Source organism: Bubalus bubalis, chromosome 22 (genome assembly GCF_019923935.1).
Source record: "Bubalus bubalis isolate 160015118507 breed Murrah chromosome 22, NDDB_SH_1, whole genome shotgun sequence".
Lineage (NCBI taxonomy): Eukaryota > Metazoa > Chordata > Mammalia > Artiodactyla > Bovidae > Bubalus > Bubalus bubalis.
Genome location: NC_059178.1, coordinates 18,464,549 through 18,479,967, shown reverse-complemented (window position 1 = coordinate 18,479,967; position 15,419 = coordinate 18,464,549).

Sequence of the window (15,419 nt, the reverse complement as noted above, 5' to 3'; positions counted from 1 at the left end):
GATAGCAGATGCAATACTGCCTTCTCCTTGCCTCTTAGAGGCTTCTGAAGCAACATTCCTTAGGAAAATAAAAAATTCTCTGTGAAGTCCTAGAGCTCCCAGTTTAGTGTGCTTGTAAGCATGCTGCAAACTTTAGGGTGAGTCTGTAGGTGCGTGTGTGCTCAGTCTTTCTAACTCCTTGCGACCCCATAGACTGTAGCCCGCCAGGCTCCCCTGTCTGTGGAGTTTTCCAGGCAGGAATATTGGAGTGGGTTGCCATTTCCTTATGTAGAGGATCTTCCTGACCCAAGAATCAAACCTGTGTCTCTTGCATCTCATTGGCAGGCAGATTCTTTACCACTGTGCCACCTGGGAATCCCAGGTTGAAGTCTAGAGTTGGCATTTGTTGAAAAATGTAAGGGCATTAAAACATACAGTGTGTTTTTCTTTCTTTCTTTCTTTTTTTTACACTTCTTTGGCACTAATTGAATACAAGTTATATTCTCTCATGCCTGTTGGTTTAAATATTTGCTGGTTATTCAGAATTAATATTCTCTCCATGGAGCTGTAAAAAATTACTGGCATTGAGGTAATTGTGGTGGGATTTGCTGGCAAATTTATCTCTGTATTGCATTTATTATCGGTGAATATCTCTATCTCGGTCTATCATCCATTATGTTTGTCTATCGATCATCTGTCTGTGTATAATACTATCTCTTGGCCTTTCAATGACTTGCTTTCTTAGTATTCCTTCTTTCTTTTCTGGCGAGAATGCTAAAATGTACAAAATTTTTTCCTTCGGAGACTTGAAATAGAAACCTTACTCAGTTATTTGTTTTCTGTGCTTGACCAATCCTGAGGGGGAGGGTGTGCAGGGTTGGGGAGGGAGTGTGTGCTTGAGTCCTGGTCCTGGAGTCCTTGCCTCTGAGCCTTAGCACCTTCATCCAGAGAATGTGGAGAGTCCATATACTCAACTTTTAGCCTTGTGACATGGATTGAATATAATTCATGTAAGTACAATTTTTGGAAGATAGTTAATACTTAGTAAATATAAGCTTTTATAATCATTATCTTACTGTCATTATATTTAAGTCATGGATAAAAGAACAGTGAACAACTATTTGTTGTAGGATGAGAGAAAAGTGATATGACCATTGGTCAAATGGACTATAAGTTCAGTTCAGATGCTCAGTCGTGTCCAACTCTTTGTGACCCCATGAACTGCAGCACACCAGGCTTCCCTGTCCATCACCAACTCCTCGAGCTTACTCAAACTCAGTTCCATCAAGTCGGTGATGCCATCCAACCATCTCATCCTCTGTTGTCCCCTTCTCCTGCCCTCAATCTTTCCCAGCATCAGGGTCTTTTCCAATGAGTCAGCTCTTTGCATCAAGTGGCCATAGTGTTGGAGTTTCAGCTTCAGCATCAGTCCTACCAATGAATATTCAGGACTGATTTCTTTTAGGATGGACTGGTTGGATCTCCTTGGTGTCTAAGGGACTCTAAAGAGTCTTCTCCAACACCAAAGTTCAAAAGCATCAATTCTTTGGTGCTCAGCTTTCCTTGTAGTCCAACTCTCCCATCCATACATGACTACTGGAAAAACCATAGCTTTGACTAGATGGACTTTTCTTGGCAAAGTAATGTCTCTGCTTTTTAATATGTTGTCTACGTTGGTCATAGGTTTTCTTCCAAGGAGCAAGCATCTTTTAATTTCATGGCTGCAGTAACCATCTGCAGTGATTTTGGAGCCCAAGAAAATAAAGTCTCTCAATGTTTCCATTATTTCCCCATCTATTTGCCATGAAGTGGTGGGACTGGATGCCATGATCTTAGTTTTATGAATGTTGAGCTTTAAGCCAACTTTGTCACTCTTCTCTTTCACTTTCATCAAGGGACTTTTTAGTTCTTCTTAACTTTCTGCCATAAGGGTGTTGTCATCTGCATATTTGAGGTTATTGATATTTCTCCTGGCAATCTTGATTCTAGCTTGTGCTTCATCCAGCCTGGCATTTCACATGATGTACTCTGCATATAAGTTAAATAAGCAGGGTGACAATATACAGCCTTGACATACTCCTTTCCCAATTTGGAACTGGTCTGTTGTTCCATGTCCAGTTCTAACTGTAAATGCTTCTTGACCTGCATACAGATTTCTCAGGAGGCAGGTTAGGTGGTCTGGTATACCCATCTCTGGAAGAATTTTCCACAGTTTGTTGTGATCCACACAGTCAGACTTTGATTTAGTCAATAAATAAAGCAGAAATAGATGTTTTTCTGGAATTCTTGTGCTTTTCCGATGATCCAGCAGATGTTGGCAATTTGATCTCTGGTTTCTCTGCCTTTTCTAAATCCAACTTGAACATCTGGAAATTCATGTTTCATGTACTGTTGAAGCCTGGCTTGGAGAATTTTGAGCGTTACTTTGCTAGTGTGTGAGATGAGTGCAATTGTGCAGTAGTTTGAACCTTCTTTGGCATTGCCTTTCTTTGGGATTGGAATGAAAACTGACCTTTTCCAGTCCTGTGGTCACTGATGAGTTTTCCAAATTTGTTGACATATTGAGTGCAGCACGTTCACAGCATCATCTTTTAGGGTTTGAAATAGTTCAACTGGAATTCCATCACCTCCACTAGCTTTGTAGTGATGCTTCCTAAGGCCCACTTGACTTTGCATTCCAGGATGCAGGGCTCTATGTGAGTGATCACACCATCTTGGTTATCTTGATCTTGAAGATCTTTTTTGTATAATTCTTCTGTGTATTCTTGCCAGCTCTTCTTAATATCTTCTGCTTCTGTTAGGTCCATACCATTTCTGTCCTTTATTGTGCCCATCTGTGCATGAAATGTTCCCATGGTATCTCTAATTTTGTTGAAGAGATCTCTAGTCTTTCCCATCCTATTGTTTTCCTCTATTTCTTTGCATTGATCGCTGAGGAAGGCTTTCTTATCTCTCCTTGCTATTCTTTGGAACTCTGATTTCCAATGGGTATATATTTCCTTTTCTCCTTTGCCTTTCAGTTCAGTTCACTCAGTCATGTCCAACTCTTTGTGACCCCATGGACCACAGCATGCTAGGCCTCCCTGTCCATCACCAACTCCCGGAGTTTACTCAAACTCATCCCCATTGAGTCAGTGATGCCATCCAACCATCTTATCCTCTGTCATCCCCTTCTCCTCTTGCCTTCAATCTTTCCCAGCATCAGGGTCTTTTCCAGTGAGTCAGCTCTTCGCATCAGGTGGCCAAAGTATTGGAGTTTCAGCTTCAACATCAGTTCTTCCAATGAACACTCAGGACTGATTTCCTTTAGCATAGACTGGTTGGATCTCCTTGGTGTCCAAGGAACTCTCAAGAGTCTTCTCCAACACCACAGTTCAAAAGCATCAATTCTTCAGTGCTTGGCTTTCTTTATAGTCCAACTCTCACATCCATACATGACCACTAGAAAAACCATAGCCTTGATGAGACGGACCTTTGTTGGCAAAGTAATGTCTCTGCTTTTTAATATACTGTCTAGGTTAGCTTCTCTACTTTTCTCAGCTATCTGTAAGGCCTCCTCAGACAACCATTTTTCCTTTTTGCATTTCTTTTTGTTGGGGATGGTCTTTATCACTGCCTCCTGTACAATGTCATGAACCTCCGTCCATAGTTCATCAGGCAGTCTGTCTATCAGATCTAATCCCTTGAATCTATTTGTCACTTACATTGTATAATCGTAAGAGATTTGATTTAGGTCATACATGAATGGTCTAGTGGTTTTCCCTACTTTCTTCAATTTCAATCTGAATTTGGCAATAAGGAGTTCATGATCTGAGCCACAGTCAGCTCCCTGTATATTTTGGTGACTGTATACAGCTGCTCCATCTCTGGATGCAAAGAATATAATCAATTTGATTTCGGTATTGACCATCTGGTGATGGCCATGTATAGAGTGTTCTCTTGTGTGTTGGAAGAGGGTGTTTGCTATGACCAGTATGTTCTCTTGTCAAAGCTCTGTTAGCCTTTGACCTACTTCATTCTTTACTCCAAGGCCAAATTTGCCTGTTACTCCAGGAATCTCTTAACTTGTTACTTTTGCATTCCAATCCCCTTTAATGAAAAGGATATCTTTTTGGGGTGTTAGTTCTAGAAGGTCTTGTAGGTCTTCATAGAACTGTTCAACTTCAGATTCTTCAGTATTACTGGTCAGGGCATAGACTTGGATTACTGTCATATTGAATGGTTTGCCTTGGAAACAAACAGAGATTATTCTGTCATTTTTGAGATTGCATTCCAGTACTGCATTTTGAACTCTTTTGTTGACTATGAGGGCTACTCCATTTCTTCTAAGGGATTTTTGCCCACAGTAGTAGATATAATGGTCATCTGAGTTAAATTCATCCATTCCAGTCCATTTTAGTTCACTGATTCCTAAAATGTTGATGTTCACTCTTTCCATCGCTTGCTTGACCACTTCCAATTTGCCTTGATTCATGGACCTAACATTCTAGGTTCCTATGCAGTATTGTTCTTTACAGCATTGGACTTTACTTCCATCACTAGTCACATCCACAACTGGGTGTTTTCTTGTTTGTTTGTTTGTTTGTTTGTTTTTTTCTTTGGCTCTGTCTATTCATTCTTTCTGGAGTTATTTCTCCCCTGATCTCCAGTAGCATATTGGGCTGGGGAGTTCATACTGACCTGGGGAGTTCATCATTCACTGTTCATTTTGCTGTTCATTCAGTGTTCATTCACATCATTCATTTTGCCTTTTCATACTGTTTGTGGGGTTCTCAAGGCAAGAATACTGAAGTGGTTTGCCTTTCCCTTCTCCAGTGGACCACATTCGGTCAGACCTCTCTACCATGACCCATGTGTCTTGGGTGGCCCTACATAGCATGGCTCATAGTTTTCATTGAATTAGACAAGGCTGTGGTCCATGTGATCAGTTTGATTAGTTTTCTGTGATTCTGTTGGCCCTCTGATGAATAAGGATAAGAAGCTTATCGAATCTTCCTGATGGGAGACACTGACTGAGGGGGAAACTGAGTCTTGTTCTTATGGGTGGGGCCATGCTCAGTAAATCTTTAGTCCAATTTTCTGTTGATGGGCGGGGCTGTGTTCCCTCCCTTTTGTTTGACCTCAGGCCAAACTATGGTGGAGGTAATGAAGATAATGGAGATAATGGTGACCTCCTTCAAAAGGTCCCATGCATACACTGCTGCACTGAGTGCCCCCCACCCTGTAGCAGGCCTCTGCATGCCTGCTGCTGACCCACGCCTCTGCCAGAGGCTCCTGGACACTTACTGGCAAGTCTGGGTCAGTCTGTTTTGGGGTCACTGGGTTCTGGTGTGCACAAGGTTTTGTTTGTGCCCTCCAAGAGTCTGTTTCCTCAGTCCTGTGTAAGTTCTGTTGGCTCTATCGTGGGATTAATGGCAACCTCCTCCAAGAGGGCTTATGCCATATCCAGGTCTGCTGTACCCAAAGCCCCTGCCCCTGCAGCAGCCCACTGCTGACCCACTCCTCCACAGGAGACACTCAAACACAGTTCTGTCTCAGTCTCTGTGGGGTCTCTGGGTCCTGGTGCGCACAAAGTTTGTTTGATCCCTCCGAGTGTCTCTGGTGGGTATGGGGCTTGATTCTAAACACAATTTCACCCCTCCTACCATCTTGCTGGGGTGTTTGTTTCCTTTGCCCTTGGACGTGGGGTATCTTTTTTTGGTGGGATCCAACATTTTCCTGTTGATGGTTGTTCAGCAGAGAGTTGTAATTTTGGAGTTCTCACAGGAGTAGATGAGTGCATGTCCTTCTACTCCACCATCTTCCTCTGCCACTCTACGGACTATAAGAAGTTTTATAATGGGGATATGCAAGGTGGATGGACAAGCTTGTGCTGACAGAGTTGCAAGGAGCTTGTACCTCCAGAAATAGTTCTTGGCCACTAATAGTAATACCAAAGGGCTATGGCTCCTCCTGGTGGTTATTTCAAGGATGACACACGTCGCTGTCCGACTCTGTCATGGCCCTTAAGTCATGTCTGACTCTTTGCGACCCCATGGACTGCAGTACTCCAGGCTTCCCTGTCCTTCACTATCTCCTGGAGTTTGCTCAAACTCATGTCCTTTTTAGGATGAATCCCCCGATTATTTATTTATTAAATAACTTATGTAATTATTTATTCAGTGAAAAATAAGAATATTTTCAAGAGAAAAGAGAGAAGTATAATATTTATTATATAAAATATTATGAGACTTCCCTGGTGGTTCAGTGGTTAGGATTCTACCTGCCAATGCAGGGGATCCAGGTTTGATCCCTGGTTGGGTGGGGAAGATCCCACATGCTGAGGGGCAACTAAGCCCTTGTGACACAACTACTGAGCCTGTAGAGCCCGTGTGCTGCAGCCACTGAACCCACATGCCACAACTGTTGAAGTTCACATACCCTGGAGTCTGTGCCCTACAACTAGAGAGTTGCCCCTGCTTGTTGCAACTAGAGAAAGCCCTTGTGCAGCACTAAAGACCCAGCACAGCTGTAAATAAGTAAGTAATAATTTTTAAGTGATTTTTTAATTGGAAAAGTTGAAATGATTATTACTATAACTTAAAAAAAAGTCATTTCTTATTAACTTCCATGAGGCATTTGGACAATTCCTTATTTATATTTTAAAGGGAAATTTCAAGTATTGTGGAATTTTCTGTGACTCAATTTACTGATCCAGTGTTCCACAGCAGAATCATCAATGAGGCAATCAGTGAAGATTCCTTAAGAGCAGATTTTCCTGCTGTCTTTGGAATCCAGCACTGCATGTGTAACGGAACCAGTGGAATTCCCAGTCCTGTACAACAAGGCAATTTCCTCATAGAATGTCACATGGCTGTCAAGACAGAGTGGCAGAATCTTCTAGGGTGGGTCAATGGTTTTCTGAATTTTTTGTGTCTGTTGGTATACACGATCAGGAGCCAAGGAGGAACTTTGCCTCTTTTCTTTGTAGCAAAGAGCAGCTTTGATTGGTTATTAAGCTGGAATGACCAACTAAGGGTTGCCATTAGAGAAAAGATCCCCCTGCTGAATTATAGCATCATAGGAGAAGGCAATGGCACCCCACTCCAGTACTCTTGCCTGGAAAATCCCATGGACGGAGGAGCCTGGTAGGCTGCAGTCTATGGGGTCGCGAAGAGTTGGACACGACTGAGCGACTTCACTTTGACTTTTCACTTTCCTGCATTGGAGAAGGAAACGGCAACCCACTCCAGTGTTCTTGCCTGGAGAATCCCAGGGACGGGGGAGCCTGGTGGGCTGCCGTCTATGGGGTCTCACAGAGTCGGACACGACTGAAGTGACTTAGCAGCAGCAGCAGCCTGGCATGAATAGCAATGTGTTGTTTTCTTGGGGACAGAAATGTTTGAAATGTTGAGTTTCTTTTGAAAAGAAGAGTAAAGTTCAGTTGAAAAAGCTGACAGCCATATTTCTGAGAAGAAACCCTAAGGGTGTTCAAGGAAAAATATTACAGTGATACAATCTCTCTCTAGATGCGATCTAGAAAACTGGCCTGACATATGGAAAGGAAGTCTCTAGAAAAGAACAGCATGCATTGATGACATTAACTACAGGATGGATCCACATTTTTAGACCCCAAATATTTCAACAACCTCAGATATGCAGATGATACCACTCTAATGGCAGAAAGTGAAGAGGAACTAAAAGAGCCTCTTGATGAAGGTGAAACAAGAGAGTGAAAAAGCTGTCTTGAAACTCAACATTCAGAAAACTAAGATCATGGCATCTGGTCCCATCACTTCATGGCAAATAGATGGGGAAAAGTGGAAACAGTGACAGATTTTATTTTCTTGGGCTCCCAAATCACTGCAGATGGTGATTGCAGTCATGAAATTAGAAGACACTTGCTCCTTGGAAAGAAAGCTATGACAAACCTGACAGCATATTAAAAAGCAGAGACATCACTTTGCTGACAGAAGACCACATAGTCAAAGTTATGGTTTTTCCAGTAGTTATGTACTACTAATGTACATAATGTACATAAGAGCTGGACCATAAAAAGGTTGAGTGCGGAAGAATTGATGCTTTTGAATTGTGGTGCTGGAAAAGACTCTAGAGAGTCCCTTGGACTGCAAGGAGATCCAACCAGTCAATCCTAAAGGAAATCAACCCTGAATATTCATTGGAAGGACTGATGCTGAAGCTGAAGCTCCAATATTTTGGCCACCTGATGCAAAGAGCCGAGTAATTGGAAAAGACCCTAATGATGGGAAAGATTGAGGGCAGGAGGAGAAGGGGATGAAAGAGGATGAGATGGTTAGATAGCATCACTAATTCAATGGACATGAATTTGAGCAAGCTCTGGGAGATAATGGAGGAAGAGGAGTCCATGGGGTCACAAAGACTTGGACACAACTTAGTGACTGAACGATAACAACTTTGCGTGTGTGTATTAGTTGCTCAGTCGTGTCCAACTTTTTGGGACCCCATGGACTGTAGCCTGTCAGGCTCCTCTGTCCATGGACTTCTCCAGGCAAGAATACTGGAGTGGGTTGCCATTCCCTTCTCCAGGAGGTCTTCCCAACCCAGGGATTGACCTCGGATTTCCCACATTGCAGGCAGATTCTTTACCATCTGAGCTACCAGGGAGGCCCATAACAACTTTAAACATACCCAAATCTATCCAGTTGAATATTAAGGGATATTTGAGCTGTTTCCAGCTTTGCTATTATGAAAATGGATGGAACACAAATTGTTTAAAAAATAACCATTTTTTCAAAAAGTCAGCCCCCTCCCGATGAATCTCTCCCTGAGACATGGCATGTTTCTTGTGAAGTGGGTCTGTCCTGGCCTCTTTGTTCTGCTCCATGGTCTCTACTTCTTGTTCCCTGTACAGTCCCACATCAGCCTTAACATTATAGCTTGGGAATAAACTTTCTTTATCTTTTTTTCTTCTTTTTTAATCATTGAAAGAAAGTCTCTAATTTTCTATTTTTTTGTGGCGCGAGCCTCATGGTATAAGTTAGGGAGTCTCTGCTGGAATTTACCCCTAAAGCAGTATGTAAAGTTTTAGATTTCCATATCCTCAGATGTAAGACAGCATATGAAGGGGTGGACAGAAGTTTCAGGGGGGCAGTATTTTTAAATGTCTGCTTGAGGATGCATTTTCTAGCCCCTTGGAAGTAGGAATATGTCAGAGATAAGTTGCAGAGACAAGGGGCAGGATGGGTGCCGTCTCTTGCTGAGATAATCCCTGTGTTCTATAAGCTTGGAGAAGGAAATGGCAGCCCACTCCAGTATCCTTGCCTGGGAAATCCCATGTTCGATCCCTGGGTTGGGAAGATCCCCTGGAGAAGGAAGTGGCGACCCACCCCAGTGTTCTTGCCTGGAGAGTTCCACAGACAGAGGAGCCTGGCGGGCTACAGTCCATGGGGCCGCAAAGTCAGACACGACTGAGCGACTTTCACTTCACTTTACTTCTGTAAGCTTTGGGCAGGCTTTCCATCTCTATGACTGAGTTGTTTCACTCTGATCCTCAGCGTGCACACTTGGCCCGGGTCAGTGTGGACCTGTCCAGGGCTCTTCTAGGTGCTCCTCTGAGGGGCGAGGCTGTGACCTGGCCCCCCGAGATGATGTGCACAAGCTGTATGTATTAGACCTCACAAAAAATGTGGGAAACCTTTCATGTTTTTCTCCCATTGCTGTTTCATGGGTTATCATCAGACTTTCCAGAAAGAGAGCCTATGTAATGATGTTTAATCTCAGATATTTTGCACTTGGAAAATAAAAATTTCCAGATGTTTTTCATTAAATCTAAAGCTACTGCCAATTAGTGTGCTTAAAAAAGATAAATATCCTTTGTTCTTATTTTAATTTATTGTGAAACATTTTATTACAAAATCACCTTTGGATTTGATTTTAAAAAATAAAGAACAAGGAGAAAATTAGGAAGTCAAGTTGGTTAGAAAAGATTTTGAGGTTTCTAAGTGATATTTCTCAGTATGTATATAACTTGATGAGGGAGAGAAAAAAACATCCACAGAGATGTGTAGCAAAGGTGCTTAGTTGCAAGAGGATGCAGACCATGGAGGCCGGGTCATGTGACATGATAAGGGTGGGAGCCTAGGATGAATGGAATCCAAGTTGGGAAGGAAAGTGTCCATATAAAACCCACAGAGACAGGGACTGTGCTGCAGGCAAGAACACTGTGTGCCCACCGTTTCCCCTGGGTAAAGTCCCAGGCAAAGAAAGCAACCAATTTTCTTACCAAATGACTAGATACTTTCCCTATTTGACAACAACATCACCACACAGAACCTCTTCACAAGTTTTTAAAAGAACAAATGATAGATATGCACTACAGTGGAAAAGGTTTAAATGAGACAGCAGCAGGAAATGCCACACTGACCCTGCTTCCAGCTGCGGCAGGTCTGGCTGTTCTGCTAAAACAGTTACAGCCCAACTGCTGAGTTTGGCAGATCTTAAGAAGATACCACTCATCACAAGGTAGGATGAATAGCTTTGCAAAACCCAGTGAGCCAGCACTTGAATCAGATGGTGTTCTTTGTTTCATTTTTGAGCAGGTATTGTGAAGAAGTGTCCCACCAGGGAGGGTGTCCCTCCTCCTCGATGCGTGGGGAACACTGAAGGGCAGATGCTGTTCTTTTCCAGCACTGGGTTGTCGGCATGGTTCCGAATTTCATTCTTGGTTTCCAGCAAATTTATCTTCTACTTTTTACTAGGTCTCATTAGTAGTATAATCACTCATATACTGAGCCTCCATCCTTATTTCTGCCTAATGAGCTTTTCCACCTGTTCTAATTTCTGCCTTTTTTTTCCTTTCAGTTTTGTTTGTTTTGTCTACTTTGTGTATTTTGACTCCCCTCTGAAGCGGGTGTATTATTCCTGGAATTGAAATGCAGATAAAGATAAGTATACTCATAATGGAAGAAGTCACAGTTGAGCTAAAAGTTCATATTTTAATATTCTTGTCACAGAAACAAAGCTTGGTCACAGTTAGAGAAAATAGTTTCATATTATTTATGGTAAAGCTGCAGGAATGTGGGCATCAGTGAGATTTGCTATCAGAAATCACCTCTTTCCTCTCTCTCATCACCCCTCTCTCTCATCTTCCTCTCTTGGTTCCTTCTTTCTTTCTTTCTTTCAATAGAGTGGGATGTGGTTTGATTGCTAGATTTCCACTTTGGTCTTGTCATAGTGATCAAGTCATGAGAAGATTGAACAAATCTGCCTAGTTTATTAAAGATTAATTCTGTTGAAGATTTATCACAAAATTAAAGCCACATAACCAATCAAACAAAATGCAAAATAAAACCATAGCTCTGGCATCACTACTCTGTTTATATCTATACTTAAAAAAAAGTCTTGTGACTAGAGCTCCTTTCGCAGCACACACCATCATCTATCTGTATATGTGTTGCCATGGTAATGGGCTGTTGTGACGTTTATATAATAAGGGGCACAATTGGTGGAGGGTTTTCTTAAACACAGGGAGAAATCTCCAAGTATTTTCCATCTGTTCCTGGAAATGTCTAATCTCCCTTGGTGACTGCTTTTATGTATCAGTTGTATGGATTTATTAATGTCAGCCTTCTACCAATAAAAGATCCTTTTTCATTTGTGGGCTGTCAAATTAGGTTGTTTTAAGTGTGGAGGACCAGTCAACCCCATGACCAATTCCCAAAGGAAATGGATGCCATGCTGTAAATTACTTGTTGGTTGAGAGTATTCTTCTGTAACATGGAAAATAACATACATTTGGAATGGTGGTCTTTAGAAAGCAACACTGTAACTGGAGAAAATTTCAGAACACCCTCAGACATTGTGATAATTGGAAGGTTGATTGTGGTTAGCTCCATAACACTTAGAGCATAGAAATTGGGTCAAGCATCATGTGAACTAAAAAGTGCTCCTAGCTGACAGAAGTGAGCAAAATTTATTCATTGCTCATTCCTGAATTATTCTCAACATAGTTCAAAAGCACTAATAGTTCAAAAGCATTAAATTTTTGGTGCTCAGCCTTCTTTATGGTCCAACTTTCACATCTATACACGACTACTGGAAAAATAAGCTTTGACTATATGGACCTTTGTCAGCAAAGTGATGTCTCTACTTTTTAAAACACTGTCTATGTTTGTCATAGCTTTTCTTCCAAGGAGCAAGTGTCTTTTAATTCATGGCTTCAGTCACCATCTGCAGTGATTTTGGAGCCCAGAAAAATAAAGTCTCTCACTGTTTTCATTGTTTCCCCATTTTTTTTGCCATGAAGTGATGGGACCGGATGTCATGATCTTAGTTTTTTGAATGCTGAGTTTTAAGTCAGCTTTTCCATTCTCCTGTTTCACCTTCATCAAGAGGCTGTTTAGTTTCTCTTCACTTTCTGCCATTAGGGTGGTATCATCTGCATATCTGAGGTTATTGATATTTCTCCCAGCAATCTTTTTTTTTTTCTCCCAGCAATCTTGGTTCCAGCTTATGATTCATCCAGCATGGCATTTTGCATGATGTACTCTGCATAGAAGTTAAATAAGCAGGGTGACAATATATAGCCTTGATGTACTCTTTTCCCAATTTTGAACCAGTCTGATGTTCCATGTCTGGTTCTAACTGTTGCTTCTTGACCTGCATACTGGTGTTTCAGGAGACATGTAAGGTGGTCTGGTATCCCCATCTCTTTCAGAATTTTCCACAGTTTATTGTGATCCACACAGTCAAAGGCTTTAGCATAGTCAGTGAAGCAGAAGTAGATGTTTTTCTGAAATCTTGCCTTTTCTATGATCCAACAGATACTGGCAATTTGATCTCTGGTTCCTCTGCCTTTTTGAAATCCAGCTTGTACATCTGGAAGTTCTCAGTTCATGTACTATTGAAGCCTAGCTTGAAGGATTTTGAGATATTTAAAATCCTAAAAGATGGTGCTATTAAAATGCTGCATTCAGTATGCCAGCAAATTTGGAAAACTCAGCAGTGGCCACAGGACTGGAAAAGGTCAGTTTTCATTCCAGTCCCAAGAATGGCAATGCCAAAGAATGCTTTAACTACCGCACAATTGCGCTCATTTCACATGCTAGCAAGATAATGCTCAAAATTCAAGACTAGACTTTTAAAAATGATACAGTCTAATAAAGAGGTGGATCATTCCCTTGTGGCTTTATCTTGCTTTCTTACTGATTCATCTAATGTTGGAGATGTTTTTCCATTTATTTTGCTTTTATAAAGGACCTAACACAAGCAGCAAACCTTTCTTCTCTGTTACTCTTCTCTGAGTAACCCAGCTCTCTAGCTCCTCCTATGAATTGTCTAAGTAACCTTATAGTGGATTTGAGGGGTGGTATGAACCCCTGTTTCCTGCTTAGTCCAGATTTCCTAAACTTGTAAGAGCTATCTTTGCCCCTTCTGCCTTCCTCAAACACGAATTCTTTCTAGATGCCCAGAACCTGCTCATTGCTGGGGATAAAGTGGCCTATGGACACACGTGTTTATAAGTAACTGTGGTCTCCCGCATTGTAGGCAGACGCTTTACCATCTGAGCCACCAGGGAAGTCCATAAGTAACTGTAGGATTATGATATTGTGATTTTATAGTAATAAATGTATATTGGTCTTTTTCCACCTCCTGACGCAGGGCTCCTGAAATCCTTTTAATTTCCTGAGAGGAGCTTCTTTTGTTCTAATGAGATGACTCTGGGTAGGCTCCTGGATAACTCCAGGGTGAGGGCTGCTCACCAGAAAGCCTGACCTGGGATTAGAAGCTTGGGGTTTTCAGCCCCACCTCCACCCTCCAGGAAGTGGGAGGGGCTGGAGGCTGGGTGAATGTCATGCTCACCTGAGGAAGCCTCCCCAACAGTCCCAACAGCAGGGGATGGGAGAGCTTCCTTGCTGTGGACACTTCCACGTGCTAGGAGGGGGACACCAGCTTCATGGGGACAGAGCTGCTGTCTTAGGACCCTCCCAGACCTCGCCCTGGGGACACTGCTTCACCTGGACACTCATATGCGTCCTTTATCACATCCTGTAACAGATCAGTAAACATTAAGTTGGCATTTCTCTGAATTCTGTGAGCTGTTCTAGCAAATAACTGAGTCCAAGGGGCAGGAGGGCATGGGAACTTCTGGTCTGCAGTCAAGTGGGGCAGAGTGGTGGGTCACCTGGGGACCTCACAGTGATTGCCACCTGAAGCGGGCTGTCTCGTGGACCTGAGCCCTTACCCTGGAGGACACGGGGCTCTCCAGAAGAGTGTCAAAACCGAGTTAAATGGTGAGATGCCGAGCTGGCATCACATGTCTGGTGTCGGGGGGTGGTGGGGGGTGAGTGTGTTCACAGAGCAAAGGAGACTCAGGAGGGGGAAAAAACTGAGGATTTTTCTTTTTACAAGGATAGTGTGAAAAAATGCTTTTAAAAAGCTGTGAGAGCCACAAGAGCACGTGGCAACAGTTTCTCCAATGGATTTGTTAATGTCAGTGTTAAAAATAGGGACATTTGGAAATTAGCTCTGAGGTGCTTAATTTTACTCAATAGAGAAACTGGCTAAGATAGTCTAGCTTTAGTTAGCCTTTCAGACTTTTTCGCAAGATCACTTTAGCCCTTGTTTGTTGGTTGAAAAATCCCACACTTTATAGGAAACTCAAAACAGAAAGCAGAATTTTATTGCAGTAACATCCCTGTTGCATTTTGCAGAGACACACTGGTGTGAATGTGCCTAAAGCCCAGTGAGTCCGAGATGGGAATGGCCGGCCCAGGTCCTCGTCCCACTCGTCCTTTCAGCCCCACGTAGGCCCATGTTGGACCACTCATCTCACCTCCCAAGGGCTGACTCAGTGTCACCAAAAAGGAAGTTTTGTGAGTATTCAGAATAGCAACAGAAAACCCATCTCCTCAGCCAGTGTGTTTTTTATTAACAACATGTCCTGTAACAAATCACATTTTTAATGTTTTCTGCCTAAATCGTATATCATGATAGGATTTTGATAATATTTTGCACTTTTCAGGAAGTGATAAAAGTTCACAATAATAAAAATAGTAGAGATACATCAAGTATTTTTCTTACGTGTCATACAAATTTAGAAAAGTGATAGAAACGAAAACAAGAAAACCCATGCATTTATCACTTGCAGATAAACCCAAGGCTATCTTTCCATTTATCCTGTTTATGTAAGACTGTAGCTACGTTTTTGTTAAAATAAAAATGGACAACGTGTACTGTCTTAAAATACACATTTAATATTTAGGATACTGGGACCATCTTTCCATACCATCCCCAATCCCTCTGTAGAATCATTCTAGGCTGTCTCTCGTGCCCTTTGTCACCATTTATTAACTGAGCCTCTTACTGTTAACATGCTTTGTTTCTCATTATTCATGATTGGAAGCAGTGATTCAGTTGCAAAAGAAACTTTTGTACTCTTGTGGCTTTTGAATTTATAAAAGAAAATTAAGAAACTGACT